At 37.2% G+C, this 12,500-nt stretch overlaps 1 protein-coding gene and 5 non-coding genes across 12 annotated transcripts in view; 1 reads left to right on the plus strand and 5 right to left on the minus strand.

Moving 5' to 3' along the window:
- The window catches only part of LOC113829876 (solute carrier family 49 member 4 homolog), a 112,727-nt gene that overhangs the window by 74,525 nt on the left and 25,702 nt on the right, over window positions 1–12,500 (plus strand). The window lies entirely within an intron of this gene.
- Window positions 239–320, minus strand: TRNAL-AAG (transfer RNA leucine (anticodon AAG)). The gene has a single exon. It is a non-coding gene; the product is annotated as a tRNA-Leu (tRNA).
- TRNAL-AAG (transfer RNA leucine (anticodon AAG)) lies at window positions 1,335–1,416 on the minus strand. The gene has a single exon. It is a non-coding gene; the product is annotated as a tRNA-Leu (tRNA).
- On the minus strand, window positions 5,000–5,081 carry TRNAL-AAG (transfer RNA leucine (anticodon AAG)). The gene has a single exon. It is a non-coding gene; the product is annotated as a tRNA-Leu (tRNA).
- TRNAL-AAG (transfer RNA leucine (anticodon AAG)) lies at window positions 9,933–10,014 on the minus strand. Its single transcript has one exon. It is a non-coding gene; the product is annotated as a tRNA-Leu (tRNA).
- On the minus strand, window positions 11,603–11,684 carry TRNAL-AAG (transfer RNA leucine (anticodon AAG)). Its single transcript has one exon. It is a non-coding gene; the product is annotated as a tRNA-Leu (tRNA).

Here is a 12,500-nt window from a genome sequence, read left to right on the forward strand (position 1 = left end):
GCTTTCTAAACCATTAGTGGGGACCGTCAGTGAGATAAACTTGATGCTGTAGTTTCTGTTTATGAACTGTTTTATTGTTATTCTTGTAAGTAACTGGCAGTGCCTTTAAAGGCACCGTCAGTTCTTCCAAGCTTTACAGCTTTCTATTTTAAGACTTGGGCAATTAAGATTTGCGAAGGTGGCGTCTTCCTGTCTTATTTATGGGCCGGACACTGCTCCAGTGCAGTGCCAAAATCCTTGGCAGCGGTGGGATTCGAACCCACGCCTCCGAAGAGACTGGTGCCTTAAACCAGCGCCTTAGACCGCTCGGCCACGCTACCTTCAAAACCTTAGGAATATATCTATATTGAAAAGATAAAGATTAAGTGCTTCGTAAAATTGTGATACCATGATTTTATCGCTTCACCCATTGGACTCCGTAGATACTAGATAACATTGTTATACATGGTGACATATTATCTCCTAATTGTTTATCAATTAGAGTAAAAACTAAAGTCTGCATTATTCATACTGTCTATTTTCAGGTGTTCGGGTTTAATTTCTCCCAGCTTAAAGAATAGTTTTGTTCATGCAGTTCCATTTCGAAACGGTTGGATTTCATTTCTTATTGTGATTGTTTTCCTTTCACCTTTGCGTACATGCTACTGTGTTTGTGATTGAGTCCATATGTATGTATGCACAAATGTATGCATATATGTGCGCACGCGTTTTGTTATTTCGTTTGTCACTACATTTGTAAAATCATTTTATATCAAATCCGTTTCTTATAAACAGCCGATCTCAAAAGTTATTTAGCCAAGTTCATAGTCCAGGTGCCGTATTATCCATTCTTCAGTCATTTATTAGTAGTACAATTCACTGTATATGCAGAGACACACGCGGACAAGTGTGATTGACGAACAAGTACCATCCAGCAGCCGAAGATGATCGTCCCGGGCGATCCGGACCTTAATAACCGTTAGGTCCGATTCTAACATGGTAACAAAAAGAAAAAAAAAAGATACACTGGGTGTCGCCCCCCTACTTTTACTCTTTAACTTCCATTTAACTTTCCATTTTCATCACTACCTTCACCACCCTCTCCCTCTCTTCACTTCTTTACTTCATTTTCTGCTGGATTGGTTGGCCCGAGCCTCTATGAGAGCGCGCAAAAGACCATGTCTTTGCAGGCCGATTCCATTTTGCCTGTCCCTGTACCTGTGCTGGACACAGGTACAGTCAGTTCCAAACTCTTTGTATCTTGGCTAGGCCAGTTGAGTGAGATTTGCGAAGGCGGCGTCCTCGAAACTCTTGCTCACGGGCCGGACACTGCTCCAGTGCAGTGCCAAAATTGTTGGCAGCGGTGGGATTCGAACCCACGCCTCCGAAGAGACTGGTGCCTTAAACCAGTGCCTTAGACCGCTCGGCCACGATACCTCTGAAGCAATGGTAATATCTCTGTAAGATAGATAAAAATAAAGCGCTTCGTAAAGTTGTGATACAATGCTTTTATCGCATCACTCATTGGCCTTCGCAGATACTCGATAACATTGTTATGGATGATGGCAGCTTTATCTCTAAATTGTTTATCAGTTGATTACAGTAAGAACTAAAGTCTGCATTAAACAGCCTGTTCAATTTCAGGTATGTTCAGGTTTAATTTCTTGCAGATTAAAGAATAGTTTCGTTCATGCAATACAATCGCTTTATTTGGTGTTTAGTCCGGCAGCTCGATTTCGAAACGGTTTGATTTCATTTCTTAGTGATTGTTTTCCTTTCACCTTTGCATACATGCTATATTGTTTATGTTTGAGCTCATATGCATGTATGCACAAATGTATGCACATGTGTGCGCGCGCATTTTGTTATGTAAATTTCAGTTTATAAACACTATTTTGTATGTCACTACTTTTGTAAAAATCACCTCAAAAGTTTTTTTTAGCCCAGTTACTTTAAGTCCCGTTCATAATCCAGGTGCCGTATTATCCAATCCTAAGTCATTTATTAGTGTCTGTATCTGCATTGCATCTGCAGGGACACACGCGAATAAGTGTGATTGACGAACAGGTACGTGTCGGCCGTCCAGCAGGCGAAGATAATCTACCCGGGCGATCCGTTCCTTAATGACCGCAAGAAGTGTCGCTTGGCCGATTCTAACATATAACACACAGAAAGAAAGAAAGAATACAAGGGATGTTGTCATACATGTCCATCACTATCTTCTCCACCCTCTCCCTCTCTTCACTTCTTTACTTCATATTTTGATAGATTGGTTGGTCCGAGCCTCTATCAGGACGAGCAAGTGTTGTCTTTGTGGGTCGATTTGATTTTGTCTGCCTCGACGATCCTTGATATCTGGAAGGAATTAGACCTAAGCATGTGAAAACAAACGGGCTCTTTGTTGTATACTAAATTTCATCTCTCTTATTAATCGTACTTCCAATAAATAAGGCTAATATTGTCACTCTAACAGCATTGTGCAGTATTTGCTAAGACCAATGAATGATGCAGTAAAATAATTGTGTCACAATTAACGAAGCGCTTCATTTTTATAACAGTGCATTGTGAACAATATAGAGTGGATTTTTAATTACACTGATTGCATCGAGGTGACTCGTTCTGTCTGACAATAGAATCTTTTTAGGTCCTTGTTTTAGAAAAGGGAACTAAAGAATTTCTGTCAAGAGATGGATTCTGCATGAGGTGAAGCTGGTAAAAGATCGAAGTCTGGCGAGGAAATCAATCAACTCTGTGTGTGCGCTCGTGTGTGTGTGTATGTTTCCGTTTGATTCTTTGTTTTCATTATATTCATTTGCAATTTCCCTTTTAATGCATTGCTTCTTTAAGCATGTTTATTGGGAGAATACGAAACAGGAAATACTGATATATACGTTTATTTTTGTTGTGGTAATAAATAAAAATATGCAAAAGATTACTCATCTCTCTCCGCCTCAAAGACCAGCCTCCTCCTCGCGAAGGGCGTCTCGGACCTGCGACCGCCAAACCGTCTGGTCTTCCGCACTTCCTTCCTTCGACAGGCCACTTCTTCTAACACCGTGCTTGTTATTCCAATATAAGGTGTACACGTAGTGATATTTCCATCACAAATCATATTGGTTGGCGGTGGAAGAATCAGAGAATCACCAGAAGTAGATTTCAACTCGGATGAACTTTGGAAAAGGTCAAAGTTTGAAGGCGATAACCTGTCAGTCAGTTCTATGTGTGGAGAAACAAGGTGCAGAAATCTTGTTGAAGTGTTCATGGTGATCAGGTCTCTGATAGTATGATGAGATGTGGAAAGATCTGACTTATATTATAGTTCTTAACATGTGAACTTTGGGCACATGAGGTCATGTGGTTCAAAGGTCTATGAATATTAGGTACTTTGGTAATTGGGATGTTTATGTTGATTCGATGGGTGGATGAGGTCGCGCGATATTGTGATTACAAATATCATTAGTAGGTATTTTGAGAATTGGGATGTTTATGTTAGGATTTTTCGCCTCTTAGGAAATATTAATATGATTTCTCGTGTTGTCATCGAGCTGCTAAAAATATTAATAGAAAATATACGCTCACACAATGTGTTGTTATACAAGAATATCCATAGTGTAATCATATATAAATATACATATATATACACATACATGTACATATATATACACATATATGTACATATATATACACACATACATATATATATACACACATACATATATATATACACACATACATATATATATACACACATACATATATATATACACACATACATATATATACATATATATACTTATATATACATATACGTATATATATATATATATATATATATATATATATACTTATATATACATATATGAACATATACACATATATACTTATATATACATATATGTACATATACATATATATATATATATATATGCACAAAAATATATACATATACATATATATACACAAAAATATATACATATATATATACACAAAATATATACATATATATATATACACAAAAATATATACATATATATATTCAATGCCTTGGGAATATGTACATATACATAAAGACAAACACACAATTGTGATACCATGATTTTATCGCTTCACCCATTGGTCTCCGTAGATACTAGATAACATTGTCATACGTGGTGACATATTATCTCCTAATTGTTTATCAATTAGAGTAAAAACTAAAGTCTGCATTATTCATACTGTCTGTTTTCAGGTGTTCGGGTTTAATTTCTTCCAGCTTAAAGAATAGTTTTGTTCATGCAGTTCCATTTCGAAACGGTTGGATTTCATTTCTTATTGTGATTGTTTTCCTTTTACCTTCGCGTACATGCTACTGTGTTTGTGATTGAGTCCATATGCACAAATGTATGCATATATGTGCGCACGCGTTTTGTTATTTCGTTTGTCACTACATTTGTAAAATCATTTTATATCAAATCCGTTTCTTATAAACAGCCGATCTCAAAAGTTATTTAGCCAAGTTCATAGTCCAGGTGCCGTATGATTCATTCTTGTCATTTATTAGTAGTACAATTCACTGTATATGCAGAGACACACGCGGACAAGTGTGATTGACGAACAAGTACCATCCAGCAGCCGAAGATGATCGTCTTGGGCGATCCGGACCTTAATAACCGTTAGGTCCGATTCTAACATGGTAACAAAAAGAAAAAAAAAGACACACTGGGCGTCGCCCCCCCTACTTTTAATCTTTAACTTCCATTTAACTTTCCATTTTCATCACTACCTTCACCACCCTCTCCCTCTCTTCACTTCATTTTCTGCTGGATTGGTTGGCCCGAGCCTCTATGAGAGCGCGCAAAAGACCATGTCTTTGCAGGCCGATTCCATTTTGCCTGTCCCTGTACCTGTGCTGGACACAGGTACAGTCAGTTCCAAACTCTTTGTATCTTGGCTAGGCCAGTTGAGTGAGATTTGCGAAGGCGGTGTCCTCGAAACTCTTGCTCATGGGCCGGACACTGCTCCAGTGCAGTGCCAAGATGCTTGGCAGCGGTGGGATTCGAACCCACGCCTCCGAAGAGACTGGTGCCTTAAACCAGCGCCTTAGACCGCTCGGCCACGCTACCTGTGAAGCAATTATGATTCTCTGTAAGAAAGATAGATAAAAATAAAGCTCTTCGTAAAATTGTGATACAATACTTTTATCGCATCACTCATTGGCCTTCGCAGATACTCGATAACATTGTTATGGATGATGGCAGGTTTATCTCTAAATTGTTTATCAGTTGATTATAGTAAGAACTAAAGTCTGCATTAAACAGCCTGTTCAATTTCAGGTATGTTCAGGTTTAATTTCTTGCAGATTAAAGAATAGTTTCGTTCATGCAATACAATCGCTTTATTTGGTGTTTAGTCCGGCAGCTCGATTTCGAAACGGTTTGATTTCATTTCTTATTGTGATTGTTTTCCCTTTCACCTTTGCGTACATGCTATTGTGTTTGTGTTTGAGCTCATATGCATGTATGCACAAATGTATGCACATGTGTGCGCGCGCATTTTGTTATGTAAATTTCAGTTTATAAACACTATTTTGTATATGTCACTACTTTTGTAAAAATCATCTCAAAAGTTTTTTAGCCCAGTTACTTTAAGTCCCGTTCATAATCCAGGTGCCGTATTATCCATTCCTAAGTCATTTATTAGTCTGTATCTGCAGGGACACACGCGAAGAAGTGTGATTAACGAACAGGTACGTGTCGGCCGTCCAGCAGCCGAAGATAATCTACCCGGGCGATCCGTTCCTTAATGACCGCAAGAAGTGTCACTTGGCCGATCCTAACATATAACACACACAAAAAGAAAGAAAAAATACAAGGGCTGTCGCCCCTCTACTTTTAATCTTCATCTTACATTTCCATCACTACCTTCTCCACCCTCTCCCTCTCTTCACTTCTTTACTTCATATTTTGATGGATTGGTTGGTCCGAGCCTCTATCAGGATGAGCAAAAGTGTTGTCTTTGCGGGTCGATTTGATTTTGTCTGTCTCGGCGATCCTTGATATCTGGAAGGAATTAGAGCTAAACATCTGAATTTTATCTCTCTCCTATTAATCGTACTTCCAATAAATAAGGCTAATATTGTCACTCTAACAGCATTGTGCAGTATCTGCTAAGACTAATGAATGATAGCATGCAATAAAATAATTGTGTCACAATTAACGAAGCGCTTCATTTTTATAACAGTGCATTGTGAACAATATAGAGTGGGTTTTTAATTACACTGATTGCATCGAGGTGACTCGTTCTGTCTAATAATAGAATCTTTTTAGGTCCTTGTTTTAGAAAAGGGAACTAAAGAATTTCTGTCAAGAGATGGATTCTGCATGAGGTGAAGCTGCTAAAAGATCGAAGTCTGGCGAGGAAATTAACTCTGTGTATGTGCGCTCGTGTGTGTGTGTATGTTTGCGTTTGATTCTTTAAGCATGTTTATTGGGAGAAGACGAAACAGGAAATACTGATATATACGTTTATTTTTGTTGTGGTAATAAATAAAAATATGCAAAAGATTACTCCTCTCTCTCCGCCTCAAAGACCAGCCTCCTCCTCGCGAAGGGCGTCTCGGACCTGCGACCGCCAAACCGTCTGGTCTTCCGCACTTCCTTCCTGCGACAGGCCACTTCTTTCAACACCGTGCTTGTTATTCCAATATAAGGTGTACACGTAGTAATATTTCCATCACGTAACATATTGATTGGCGTTGGAAGAATCAGAGAATCACCAGAAGTAGATTTCAACTCGGATGAACTTTGGAAAAGGTCAAAGTTTGAAGGCGATAACCTGTCACTCAGTTCCATGTGTGGAGAAACAAGGTGCAGAAATCTTGTTGAAGTGTTCATGGTGATCAGGTCTCTGATAGTATGATGAGATGTGGAAAGATCTGACTTATATTATAGTTCTTAACATGTGAACTTTGGGCACATGAGGTCATGTGGTTCAAAGGTCTATGAATATTAGGTACTTTGGTAATTGGGATGTTTATGTTGATTCGATGGGTGGATGAGGTCGCGCGGTATTGTGATTACAAATATCATTAGTAGGTATTTTGAGAATTGGGATGCTTATGTTAGGATTTTTCGCCTCTTAGGAAATATTAATATGATTTCTCGTGTTGTCATCGAGCTGCTAAAAATCTTAATAGAAAATATACGCTCACACAGTGTGTTATTATACAAGAATATTCATTGTGTAATCATATATAAATATACATATATATATACACATACATGTACATATATATACACATATGTACATATATATACACACATACATATATATATACACACATACATATATATATACACACATACATATATATATACACACATACATATATATATACACACATACATATATATATACACACATACATATATATATGCACACATACCTATATATACATATATATACTTATATATACATATACGTATATATATACATATATATATATATACTTATATATACATATATATACTTATGTATACATATATATACTTATGTATACATATATATACTTATATATACATATATATACTTATATATACATATATATACTTATGTATACATATATATACTTATGTATACATATATATACTTATATATACATATATATACTTATATATACTTATATATACATATATATATATACTTATATATACATATATGAACATATACATATATATACTTATATATACATATATGTACATATACATATATATATATATATATACATATATATATATATATACTTATATATACATATATGAACATATACATATATATACTTATATATACATATATGTACATATGCATATATATATATATATATATATACACAAAAATATATACATATATATATATACGTATATGTACATATACATACACACACACACAAATATATACATATATGCATATATATATATATATATATATATATATATATATATATATATATATATATATATATATATACATACACACACATACACACACACACACACACACACACACACACACACACACACACACACACACACACACACATATATATATGTATATATATGTATATATATATATATATACATACATATCTACGTATACATATTTGCACATACATGTATACTGATATCTACTTATGCATATACTTATAGACTGTATATACATTACATACATATACATATATATACATGTATATACACAAATATATGCATATACACACACACATATAGATAGATAGATATATGGATACACACACAGGCATATATGCCTAAGTACGTGTTTGCTAACTAAATTCCAGGTTTATGCACCTTGATATTTCCAATATTGTCTTCACACGACTCCAGTTAGTGGAACACGATTCTGCAGGATCATGGTAAAGCATAGTTTGCTTAAGGATATTGTTTGATTATTCGTTTTATCAAATCACCAATTTGTTAAATAAGCAAGAAATGGAACGCAGTCCCAATCATTCAGGAAATAAGATCGGCTGCAACACCTTAATGATTTTAACTGTATTCTTTTGCAATCTTCTTTTCAATGCAAGTGGAATACACCGCCTTTTTTGCCATGTTTTATTGGGAGAATACGAAACGGGAACTATTCATATATACGTTTATTATCGTTGTGATAAAGAATTATAAGATTATGGAAAAGATTACTCCTCTCTCTCCGCCTCAAAGACCAGCCTTCTCCTCGCGAAGGGCGTCTCGGACCTGCGACCGCCAAACCGCCTGGTCTTCCGCACTTCCTTCCTCCGACAGGCCACTTCTTTCAACACCGTGCTGGTTATTCCGATATGTGGTGTACACGTAGTAATATTTCCAACACATAACATATTGGTTGGCGGTGGAAGAATCAGAGAATCACCAGAGGTAGATTTGGACTCGGGTGAACTTTGCAAAAGGTCAAAGTTTGAAGACGATAACCTGTCGCTCAGTTCCATGTGTGGAGAAACAAAGTGCAGAAAACTTGTTGAAGTGTTCATCGTGATCAGGCTTGTCATAGTGTAATGAGATGTGGAAAGATCTGACTTATATTATAGTTCTTAACATATGATTCTATGGGCAGATGAGGTCATGCGATTAAAAGGTCTATAAATATTAGTAGGTATTTTGGGAATGGGGAAGTTTGTTAGGATTTGATGGGCAGATGAGGTCGCGCGGTTTTGAGATTACAGATATCATTAGTAGGTACTTTCCGGCTCTCAGGAAATATTGACATTTCTCCTTGTTATTGAGATACTAAGATTTTCAAGAGAAAATACACTAATGCGTTATTATTCAGCGTTCCTCAAGGATATTTATTAAGCGCCATTCGCCACGTAAGGGATTCCGATATTTTGTAAAGTTTTGTTATCTAATAAGAAAGATAACATGATGAATCCAGAAATTATGGTGGTTATCTTTGGTAAATCTGAACCTTGAGAGACGAAGACAGTAAAATCCCAAGAAATCAAGAGCTCGATCAACTTGATCTTCGTGCTGTAATGCCGAAATGAACTTATCAATTTGAACGCTTTAATCTACCATAGTCTTTTATTTGATTTGTTCTTACCTGCAATTTGAGTATTTTCATACAGCAATTTTATTGTTTTGATATATAAGAGGGATTCTCTAAACTATAAGAGGGGACCGTAAATGAGATGAATTCTTTGGTGTAGTTTCTGTTGATGAACTGATGCATTGTTGATGTTATTTTTGTAGATAATTCGCAATGCCTTTAAAGGCATCACAATATAGCTATTCATGCCCCGAGACATTCCTTTCGCTTGGCATTTGAGCTTCTGTCAGCTGGACACAGGTACAGTCAGTTCCAAGCTCTTTGTATCTTGGCTAGGCCAGTTGAGTGAGATTTGCGAAGGCGGCGTCCTCGAAACTCTTGCTCATGGACCGACCACGAGTCCAGTGCAGTGCCAAAACTCTTGGCAGCGGTGGGATTCGAACCCACGCCTCCGAAGAGACTGGTGCCTTAAACCAGCGCCTTAGACCGCTCGGCCACGCTACCTTCAAAACCAGAGGAATATCTCCATATTAAAAGAAAAAGACAAAGTGCTTCGTAAAATTGTGATACCATGATTTTATCGCTTCACCCATTGGTCTCCGTAGATACTAGATAACATTGTTATACATGGTGACATATTTATCTCCTAATTGTTTATCAATTAGAGTAAAAACTAAAGTCTGCATTATTCATACTGTCTATTTTCAGGTGTTCAGGTTTAATTTATCTCAGCTTAAAGAATAGTTTTGTTCATGCAGTTCCATTTCGAAACGGTTGGATTTCATTTCTTATTGTGATTGTTTTCCTTTCACCTTTGCGTACATCTGTGTTTGTGATTGAGTCCATATGTATGTATGCACAAATGTATGCATATATGTGCGCACGCGTTTTGTTATTTCGTTTGTCACTACATTTGTAAAATCATTTTATATCAAATCCGTGTCTTATAAACAGCCGGATTCAAAAGTTATTTAGCCAAGTTCATAGTCCAGGTGCCGTATGATTCATTCTTGTCATTTATTAGTAGTACAATTCACTGTATATGCAGAGACATACGCGGACAAGTGTGATTGACGAACAAGTACCATCCAGCAGCCGAATATGATCGTCCCGGGCGATCCGGACCTTAATAACCGTTAGGTCCGATTCTAACATGGTAACAAAAATGAAAAAAAAGACACACTGGGTGACGCCCCCTTACTTTTACTCTTTAACTTCCATATAACTTCCCATTTTCATCACTACCTTCTCCACCCTCTCCCTCTCTTCACTTCTTTACGTCATATTCTGCTGGATTGGTTGGCCCGATCCTCTATGAGAGCGCGCAAAAGACTACGTCTTTGCAGGCCGATTCCTTTTTGCCTGTCCCGACGATCCTTGATATCTGGAAGGAATTAGAGCTAAACATCTGAAAATAGACGGGTTATTTGTTGTATAGTAAGTTTCATCTCACTTCAGTTAATTGTACTTCTAATAGATAAGGCTAATATTGTCACACAGCATTGTGCAGTATCTGCTAAAACCAGTGAATGATAGTACACACAGTAAAATGATTGGGTCACAACGAAGCAATTCATTTTTATAACAGTGCTTTGTGAACAATATAGAGTGGATTTTTAATTACACTGCTTGCATCAAGGTAACTCGTTCTGCCTAATGATAGAAAAATAACATAATGAATCCAGATATTATGGTACTGATCTTGAGATATCTGAACCTTGAGAGAGACTAAGATAGTGCAATCCCAAGAAATCAAGAGCACGATCAACTTCATGCTTTAATCTTCGTGCTGTAATGCCGAATTTGAACGCTTTAGCCTGCTTCTTGATGTTGTAGTTTACTTTATGAACTGGTGCATTGCTAATGTTATTCTTGTAGATAATTCGTTGCGCCTTTAAAAGCAACAATATAGCTATTCATGCCGAGGCATTCCTTCGCATGGCGTTTGAGCTTCTGTCAACTGGACACAGGTACAGTGAGTTCCAAGCTCTCTGTATCTTGGCTAGGCCAGTTGAGTGAGATTTGCGAAGGCGGCGTCCTCGAAACTCTTGCTCATGGGCCGGACACTGCTCCAGTGCAGTGCCCAAACTCTTGGCAGCGGTGGGATTCGAACCCACGCCTCCGAAGAGACTGGTGCCTTAAACCAGCGCCTTAGACCGCTCGGCCACGCTACCTGTGAAACAAATGCGATATCTCTGTAAGACAAATAGATTTCGATACGGTTTGATTTCATTTCTTATTGTGATTGTTTTCCCTTTCCCTTGTGTTTGTGTTTGAGCTCATATGCATGTATGCACAAATGTATGCACATGTGTGCGCGCGCATTTTGTTTTGTAAATTTCAGTTTATAAACACTATTTTGAATGTCACTACTTTTGTAAAAATCACCTCGAAAGTTGTTTAACCCAGTTCATAATCCAGGTGCCGTATTATCCATTCCTATGTCATTTATTAGTTTGTATCTGTATTGCATCTGCAGGGACACACGCGAATAAGTGTGATTGACGAACAGGTACGTGTCGGCCGTCCAGCAGGCGAAGATAATCTACCCGGGCGATCCGTTCCTTAATGACCGCAAGAAGTGTCGCTTGGCCGATCCTAACATATAACACACACAAAAAGAAAGAAAATACAAGGGCTGTCATCGCCCCTACTTTTAATCATCATCTTACTTTTCCATCACTACCTTCTCCACCCTCTCCCTCAGTTCACTTCTTTACTTCATATTTTGATGGATTGGTTGGTCCGAGCCTCTATCAGGGCGAGCAAGTGTTGTCTTTGCGGGTCGATTTGATTTTGTCTGTCTCGACGATCCTTGATATCTGGAAGGAATTAGAGCTAAACATGTGAAAACAAACGGGCTCTTTGTTGTATACTAAATTTCATCTCTCTTATTAATCGTACTTCCAATAAATAAGGCTAATATTGTCACTCTAACAGCATTGTGCAGTATTTGCTAAGACCAATGAATGATGCAGTAAAATAATTGT

Source organism: Penaeus vannamei, chromosome 8 (genome assembly GCF_042767895.1).
Source record: "Penaeus vannamei isolate JL-2024 chromosome 8, ASM4276789v1, whole genome shotgun sequence".
Classification (NCBI taxonomy): domain Eukaryota; kingdom Metazoa; phylum Arthropoda; class Malacostraca; order Decapoda; family Penaeidae; genus Penaeus; species Penaeus vannamei.